The 9,528-nt window shown below is 38.0% G+C and overlaps 1 protein-coding gene and 1 non-coding gene across 3 annotated transcripts in view; both read left to right on the top strand.

Moving 5' to 3' along the window:
- The first annotated feature begins 469 nt into the window (after window positions 1–469).
- Window positions 470–615, top strand: LOC131426789 (U4 spliceosomal RNA). The gene has a single exon (XR_009229204.1). It is a non-coding gene; the product is annotated as a U4 spliceosomal RNA (small nuclear RNA).
- Window positions 616–4,474: 3,859 nt separating this feature from the next.
- Window positions 4,475–9,528, top strand: part of LOC131438452 (5-hydroxytryptamine receptor 1-like) — a 206,813-nt gene continuing 201,759 nt past the window's right edge. The window contains exon 1 of one of the 2 annotated variants that reach the window (XM_058608484.1): window positions 4,475–5,266. The gene's annotated coding sequence lies outside the window, so the exon portion shown is untranslated. Of the gene's footprint in view, window positions 5,302–9,528 lie in introns of both variants that reach the window. The other variant, XM_058608496.1, reaches the window with a different exon arrangement.

Below are 9,528 nucleotides of genomic sequence, written 5' to 3'. Positions count from 1 at the left end.
TGGCACAGTAATTATTAAATATATATTCGCGACCGGTATCTCATAAATACGCTAATTACCTAGCGTCAAAATCAATTGAACAAAAGATCTTCGATAACATTAATCACTTAAGAGACTTTGATTGGTTTAAAGCTTTGATTGGTTTAAAGTTTAAAGCTTTGCTCGGAGACAATCGTAGACTTGAAGGTTATCCCATCGGTCATCAATCTTCTTATGTAGCTGCCTTCCGTCTTATTTACCTTACCGAGCAGCTATAATCCTAAGGTGTCCTTTGCTGTATCAAGCATACGTCTCCACATAACGGATGCTTTGTAGATCGATCCACCTTGCTCGCTGCGCTCCTTTTCTTCTTGCCTATTGGTTGCAGAAAACTGAAATAACTGATTTTTTTTCGAACGACTTCCAGTTCAAGAGTTTCGGGGCGATGTCAGTCTTCAAATATTCATTCCGTCATTAAGAGCGTCGTCAAAGCTTTGAGCAATGGCGATATCGTAACCAATGACGTTCAATCGAGGTGCGATTATTGCTAGTTGAAAACAAATTAAGATGCCAAAAACGTAAAAATAAATGAAATTGGACTCAAAATTCTTTTAAAACCAGTCCTCAGATTGCGGTTTCGGAAGTACCGGAAAAGTTATCAATATATTCAAAAGGGAACTCACTTGCATACATTGGATGTAGCTTGATGGATTTTCACTAACTTAAACTCAAATGAAAGGTCTTCGGGTGGCTTACAAAGTAGCTGATTTTCCGGATCCGGGATTCCAGAACTCCTGATGCAGCGACGATAAAATGCAGACATTATTGGCTAACGGCTCAACCCAATCGTAACCAAATTAAGCACCGATGCTGAACATAGCCCAACAAGTAACGTTTGCCAACGTTTAAAATTCATAGAAAGATTAGAAAGTATTGAAATGGGAGCCACATCTATTTATCAAAAGTCTAATGTAAAATCTGCGAATCGATTATGAAGTACTTGGATATAAATCGTTCCTTCTATCAAATTGTCCTGACGATTGAAAACTGGATTTCTTCTAAAACCCCGATAGAAAAAGCATTGTTTTTTTCTATTCGGAACCAATTTGACCATAAGACAATAATTTGTGTTAATAGCGGTTATTAAGGCTATTATACTACCGACAAAAAGTTATCTATTTAAATACAGCGTTGGTCGCAAAACATTTGGAATGAGCATGAAAACATGGCAAGGTTAATTTGCAACTTAACAACAAGTCGTATCTTACAGCTAAACTGGGGAACGGAACGTTAGAATAACGTTTGAAATATATTTAAATGCGCCGAACTCTCCAGACTTTGCCCCGTTCGACTATCATCTTTTTGCAACAATTGTAAATTGGGTAATCAAAATATGAACTAGACCTTCTTTGAAAGGGCGAAACCGACTTTTTTAAATGTAGCTTCAAATGAAAAGTCTCTTGGTTTCATTGTTCACTATTGAACTTTATCCTGATCGAACTTCCAGTTCATGGGGAAACGAAGTAAAATTCACAAAAAAATGAAAACTTGTGCGCTTGATTATCTCAAGCGTCACTTAATCCATTTTCATAAGCTTAGATTCATATAAAAGGTTCTACATATCCATCGCCTGCTATAGAATTTAACTAGGATACGAATTTCGGTTCCGGAGTAAAAGGGTCAATTGCGCAAAAAATTAAACAAATTCATCCCGTTTTCTCAGATAGTGCGGAACCAATTTCCACAGTCTTTTGTTTAAATAAAAGGTCTTACGATTGCGATTACCCCTGCAAAGCTATTAAATTTGAGCCAAAAACACATTCCAATTCCGTTCACATGTTGATAAATCTAGAAAAATCTTTTTCAAGGGCGTAATTTTTAAGGTTCCTATAACATACATTGCTGGACCAATAAGTATGTAAGATTTTAGTTTTATTATTGGTTTCAAAAATACATTGTAGCTTAGCACAAATAAAATAACTAGTGCTAAACTAAGATAAATCCTATACTTTCAATATTGCTTCCAATCATCCTCATGAAAAAAAAGGAAATTTGAATCTTTCATAAAGCGAGATTTTCCAACCTGACTTTTCAGATTGTTTACTTTTTTTTCATAACACACATATATATGTGAGACAATTCTTTAAGGTTCTACCTTACCATTTAATGACAACAAAATCTATGAAGAGACTACATATGCGACGCTTAGGTTACATTCTCGTGTACAGTTTTTACGTAAAGGGTTTTATTTTTTTTACAAAGTGGTGACGAATTACTTAAAATGTTATTTTCCTAAGTCAAGCAGACTTTTACAGAAATGCATTTTTAAGGCGATTGGTTTAAGTTCTTATCTTCATCGATTCATTCACTGTCAAAATAAAAGTTCATATTCTTTTAACATTCTGAAATTGCTCATTAGTAAAATCTAAGTTTTTTTATATACGATGGAACCATTTTTTTAAAACTAAATGATACCATAAGTGTTTTAAAATGACAGCATTCATTACGGAATTTAATTCAGTTCGATTTCCCGTTCCGGAATAACAATGGGCTTAAAATCTCAAACCGTCATTTACTGTGACGATGCAAATATATAGTTTTTTTTCTAAATTTGGTTGAAAATTATTTCAACTTATATATTATATTTGTTACTGGCCACACGAACTGACTTCGGTTATAGTGGTTTCGGAAATACTGGAAATATAGGTCAAAAACATCAAAATGGAACTCACTTCACTTTTTCAGAGATCAATTTGGTTTAAATGAAAAGTCTAAGCCTCATAGGCTTGAGGCTTTTACCGAACGTAAAAATTTCATGCGCTTTTTATCGTGAATGTAAGTATATCAATAAAAATTACAACTAATCGCCTTGAAATAAATGCGGTTTTTGCAAAAGTCTCCATATGATTTATGAAAATTATTATTTGTGATGCATCGTCGTTTTTGTATAAATCTATTTTATGGCGTCGTTGTTTTATTTTTAGTCCAGTTGTTAGTCTGAGCAAAGGGTTTTATAGAAGCTGTAAAAATTATGATATTATTTGCCAAAAGGGACACTTATTATAGTTGTCATAAAACAGATAGTGTTGCGTCGCACTAGTTTTACTGGCGACACTGTTTACCAACACTGCCTTCTGCAGATAGTTGGTGCTACCGTTCATAGAATTATGTCAGTTTCTCATGCCCTTCTGGCAACTCAGTTTTTCATTTTATCTTCTCGCTCTGTTCACAATCATCAGACCAGTCAGTCTCAAATAAACCTGCATTAGAATCGGACCGTTTTTGATCTATCATAAAGTCCGAAGTGTATCGAACAGCAGAAGTGAAATACACTAGCAATAGTCAGTGAATAAAGTGACTCAAACGTTAAAATAGTGTAGTTTTTTTATTGGCAAGAGTCCGCCAAGGTTCATCCAGTTGTGAGTTTTATCAGTGCAGCTGTTTGTTTGTGGCTGTTCGTCTTCTGCTCCTTTGGCTGCTTTGGTGACCGCTGTGGCTGTTTGCAGAACCCGTTAGTTGCATTGCTGTTCGCTACCGGTGTACTGCAGTGCGAATGCAAGTAAGGTCGACCGACAAATAGCTGCCGTCGCTTCGCTGAAATATCCTGGTGAGGATTTAATTAAACACAACGTAGGGTCCCGGCTAGCGCCAACAGATAGTGATTGAAAAATTTAAGGTCGCAGAAAAACTGCTTCTGCGTTATTCCATAATTTGACCGTTCTGTCAACATCAGCACTCATATCTCCCAAATTAGTTCAAGATTATATCCAATGTCTTATACTAAGTAGAATGAACAATCTACCCGCCTTTCTTAATAAAGCATTAAGATACCACACGTACATATAAACATATAAGCATTCATATAAAAAGTTGATTTTACACCCGGTGAACGTCCACGATAGGTTAAAGCCGGGAATAAATATTCGATGTACGATACAATACAAGTAGACTTTATCTCTACTGAAGATTTTTAATCACTCAACAGTTGCATAGAAAAATCTTAAGCCATTTCAATTTCAAAATCACCAAACCATCGAACGATTACTGTACGCTAACTTTACAGAAATTTTACAATCATTTCTCTTCCCATAAAGAGTTCCTACCATTTGGCAGCACTGTCGAAATCATTCCTCTCTTGCACCTTCTCACTGATTTCTAGTTTTTTATGGGGCAAGTTCGCAGCATAGCGCGACGCGGATCAACTCACCTGTTCGCGTGCGAAATACTCAACATGACTAATTTTGTTACCACACCATCGCATCACATGCCCGCCTTCCGCTATTTTTTTTAGCAAGCGCTGGAGTCTGGTGGAGAAATGAGAAACCGTTGCGCTCTGAGTGTTGGCAGAACACTCGTTTCCACGTTTGTCATCCACCCGCGCTCGTGAGCGTGCGAGCGAGAGTGAGAGTGTGAGAGTCGAATCGCATCACGCGCAATCGTTTCGGCTGTGCCGCCGTTGTTATTGTGCCTCTCATCGTACGCGGCCGGATTCAAGAGCGGTGGTCGTGAATTTAGTTTATCGCCAGGTTGCCACTGAAAACCCGCTGGGACTATTAGTACGGAAAAATACGTTCTCCTAGCGATAACGTATGTTCTGAGGGTATTACGTGTGTAAGATTACGTGCGCGTGTAATTTCGCGAAATATTTACGTCTTCTCTCGTCGGAAGTTTCGTTCCCAAAAAAACTGGTTGACCGCCGTGGATGTCGTTTTTCTTTGCGGTGCTTTTTGTGAGATTATTTCCGGCGGACTAGTGCGGCGGAAGTGCATACACACATGACAAAACAGGTGCACCGGCGTTGATTCCAGCAGGGTGTAGGAGTGTGTGTGTGTGGCTGTGTGTGCATTTTTTTATGCGGCATCTAGTTTCCGTGGTGAAGAAGGGTGTCGAATCGGCTATGGAGTGGAATTCGCACTGAGGAATCCGAATGGGAGTAGTTTTGTGCACCGAGGGTGCACTTTTGTCGGGCGCATCGGGGAGCAATTGCACATGAGACTAGGTGTGGAAAGTGTGACATACTGAGGGGTTCGAATGAATCGCAATGTTCTGCGAAAGGGGGCTGGCCTGTTGAGGGAGCGAATGTAGTGCAACGTGGAAGAAATTATAATCGACAGAAATCCGTTCCGGACAATAGTGCGGAAAGAAAGTGAAGTTATGGAAAAAGTGGCACAACTCAACAGGAATGCCAGGTGCTAGAGGATACGGCAGCAATAAAATTGTTTTTGTTTGAGTCCGTCGACAAAGGATTCGTCGTCGTCCGGTGCGGCAAGGATCGAAAGAACGATTGGTACGTGACATCACGAATGGTACAAATGCGGGAAGGTGATAATATTTAATTTCCTGTACCTTTCCGCCGGAGGGCTTTGTGGATTTAAAATTCAGGGAAAATTAATTAAACGTTTTCAACGCATATAGATCTAGTTCCCGTGAAAGTAAGTAACGGTAATCGTGAGCGTGCCAGTCCGCCGCCAGTGATGGAGTTCTATTTTTATCCCAACAATCAACCTGTGCCGATCCAGGGGTGGGGACGCCCGGTGATACAAAGTTTTTCTTGGTTGGAAACAGATAATTTGTGCACCCCGTAACAGAGCTCGGTAGCTAGGATGGCTCACAAATCATTAGATCCGATCTGTTGGACCAAACGACGTGCAAATTAAAATATCGTAGAAACCTTTTCGCGATTCATGACTTTCATGTTTCGCAGAGTAGAGAATTTCAATACCTGTAATTAATGCAAACTAATGATTGGCCTACGAACAAATTGTTATTCGAAACTTAGTCTCATGCTCACAAAACAGAGCATTCACAACGATTGAATAAGGTTTGAATCTTGTGCCTGGGAGCTTTTCCTTTCGTCTCTCCTAAATTTGAATTTACATATCTCAAGATATTCAAGGATTTTACTTATTATTAAATGTTAAACGAACATTTCTGAAATCTAAAGATGTGCATTTGACTTTCATTTTTTCACTGTAACCGTTCGATTGCATAAACTTTTTAAAACCTGCCTAAAAGTTTAACCTGGCATCCCTGATGTGAACGGTATATGGAATTTGTACTGATATTAGTGTGTGAATAAAAAGATCTTGTCAAATTTTTTAGCGCTGGAGTTAGTAATATATCCTATTTTTCGCATATTATTTTCTAACAATTGTTTTACATTACTTTTGGAATCGTTTCTAGCTGGGCCAAAACTCATTCTATCTATTTGTATATCTAAATTATCCATGTTTTGAGGGAAAAATGTGTAATTATTGCAACACAGTTTACTTACTATATAATATCATGTGTTTATTAGAAGAGAATCTAAATTATTGGCCTATTTCATATATATATTCTTGGTTTCGTATACATACATTGAATCAATTATTGTAGACTATTTAATAAACTTCTCGACACTTTCACTTTACGCCATCCATATGAGCATGTACGGTTGAACTTTTTCTCATTTTTCATCCATTTTCTAAGTACTTCATGTGCTTCTTTTACGTTCTCCATAAGATTTCTGCTTCACTCTGACCATGTTCCGATTGGAAGAAAAAATCTACCATATGTTTCGATTGGAAAAGTGAAACCAACTGCACCAATTAAACTGCACCAATTAAACTGCACCCAAAAATGGAAAAATAACTACAACCATCAGCCCCATGAGGTTTTTCGAGCCATTGATGTGGAACAAGGCAACCAATATTTCTAATGATCTACAATCAAACAGTTCAATCAATCGTCACACTTTTGAATCCGCTATTGCACGATAGTCTGCCTAGATTTATCCTGATTAGGAACCAACACCGAACATTGTTTGTTTCATAGCTGACGAAATTACACCAATATCCCAAATGTATGCAATTATATATTTATACATACTTGCGATACGGATTTTGATATTAAAGCTTCACTTCGTCAAGCTTGTGTTCAAGTTTTTTATGGAAGCAGTGATTTTTATACCGTTGTTTCTCTACCATTCTGCGATTTCGGTTGAAGCGATAAACTATTTCTCATTATCAATCGAGTTCATCTTATATAAATTGGAAATTAATCTTAAGCAATCAAAATTTATCCAGGGATAGTTGTCAATTTCTCAAGGGGAAACGACATAACATGGAATTCCGAGCTTGCATGACACAAGATCAGAGCATACCAATTAAAGCTTCAAATCGTTTTATGGCACGTTTTTGTCTTGCTGCCTGGCAACAACCTACCTCTAGCATGCTACGAGTAGGACTGAAACGTGAGCTATAATTTCGCTTCTATTCCTTCAAAACCGTCGTCTATGGCAGGGAAATCCGGTATGCCGGTGATTTTTAGCAGCCAAATAGGACATTCAAAATTTCAATCATATGTAATTGTAATATGTAATTGATACATTCAAATCGAAACTTAGAAATATTTACTATCAAATGATGAAATAATATTAATAATTGATACAAAATAGACTGAGCTGTAAGTGTTTAAATCCTGACCACATTTCTACGTGTAGTTTTTTTTGAGTTTCTGATTTGCACCCCTATATAGAAAATAAAGATGTGTTCCACATCAAAAAGATTCAGAGCTATTCAGTTCTGCAAATCTCACCACTGATACGTATTGCTGAATATTCACCATTGGTAAATACAAAGTTTGTTGGTGACAAAATCTCGTAATTAGTTCACATCCTGTCAGTTCAAAGTGTAAATAGAAAAGTGAGCATTAGCTCATTTAATAGAAAAAGGTTCAAATGACAGCAGTGTTGCGCGCAGCGCTGATCTGTAGCAAAATACTCTCTAAAGTGTAACTAATTAAAATTCAATGTACAATCGTTACCATTCCTATGCAGCTATGACGTTCCCTCGTTATTATGGGCTGATTTAGCACCTTGTTACTACGCCAAAGATGTATTGAAATGGTATGAAGCGAATGGATTTCACCTACTTGCCTGGAGTTGCGATCTATCAGCGGTATTGAAGAGAGACCCCCTTTCTAGTTTTGAGATGACTAATAATGTACACTTAAATTTATAAAAAACTGCTTCTTAGATGGAACGAACAGCAAATTCGTTTTATTACAGATTAAGCCCTAAAATTCGGGGATTTTGTTTAAGCTAGTCACCTTTTCGTCTCCTGTTCGTCATTGTGTCCGCGTCAGGTCTTTAATTCTGTTGTATTAGTCACGTGGTCATTCAGTCTATATTGTCGTGCAATTTTGACTGCTTTTCAACTTTTTGTACAGCTTAACTAATTATGAAATATAATGTAAAAATAATAGGAATTATTTTAAATCATAATCAGCCATTCGGGTTACTTTTGGGAAATACAGCCCAGTGAATTCTTTCGAGCCGCTTCGGTCCGATCATTGGCCCGATTATCGTACCGATTGAGCACGACATCGGCCCGACCAATATACTAAATCACGACATGCTCCGACCGATGTCTCCCTGATAAGTAATAAAGCGGTCATGTGCCTCTTTGGGCCAGACTTAACTCCTTTTTATTTAAAAGATATTTTTATTCAGGCCTATTTGCGTACAAGTTTTACGTGGCCGATTGAGCCGATTTCTAAAATAATTTTTTTTTGTGCTGGATCTCGTTGTCACCCTTTTTCTAGGGGGAGGGGAGCTACCATTTCCCTCCTGCGAGGATTGAGGGTCATTTTGTTCGTGGTTTGTCTCCGTTGCCGCATCGGTGGTATTGCTGTTGATTTCCGTCTTGAGTTCATTGCTAGTTGTAGATGCGTCTTGTTGTACATTGGTTGCAGTTGTTGGTTGGTTGGAAAGTAAGTTTTTATCTGCAGCTGGTATACTTTGTTTGTTGAAGGCGATGCTTCATTGTTGGTTCAGGTGTTCTGGGGTTGCTTGGGATTGGTATAAAGGAAGCACCGTTGTCCTTTGGTGTATTTTTTTTTTATTCAATAATAATATATTTAAAGGCACACTGCTAAAGCTCTAAGATGCCAAGGGTATTTTCTAATCTTGATTAACGACTAACTTAAAACTAGGGTATTATCATTAGGGTAGTGACGTATTCCGGTCGCAATGGTCGATTCTGGCAGATTCAGTTGCAGTTGCAGTTGGCGATCAGCAATGGTCGATGGATTGAATATAATACGAGTGTCTTCCAGATGACGATTCTACGTGGGTCCGCGAGAAACACCCCCAGGCCACGGATACCCGGCGGGTGGTCCGCATGTTGGTCATCGATTGGAGCAGTTTTCCGTGGACGATGATGGTGATGTTACCTAAGAGATTGAAAGAAACATGGAGAAGTAATTTTGTGGAAAACGGAGTGGAAAAAGGGAGTATGGGAACGAATGAATGAATACGACAAAGATCTAATTAGTTGACATCGAGATGGTGGAGAAACGGAGGAAAAGGGAACGAAAAAATTAGTGACAGCAAAAAGATCTTGTTATTTTCGACAGAGATGGTGGACAGACTAGGGATTGGGAGAATCGGGCGAATGTTAGTCTCGAACCTATAGGTGAAGATTATTCTTAGCCTCGACAAGAGAGAGGATATTACGGGTTACACTTGTATATTAATGTGTTTAAGGTACTGGTATATTAGAAGCATAT

The sequence above is a fragment of the Malaya genurostris genome, chromosome 1 (genome assembly GCF_030247185.1).
Source record: "Malaya genurostris strain Urasoe2022 chromosome 1, Malgen_1.1, whole genome shotgun sequence".
In the NCBI taxonomy this organism is placed as follows: Eukaryota; Metazoa; Arthropoda; class Insecta; order Diptera; family Culicidae; genus Malaya; species Malaya genurostris.
Note: the sequence above shows the minus strand (reverse complement) of the source record. Positions and strands in the feature narration are given on the sequence as shown.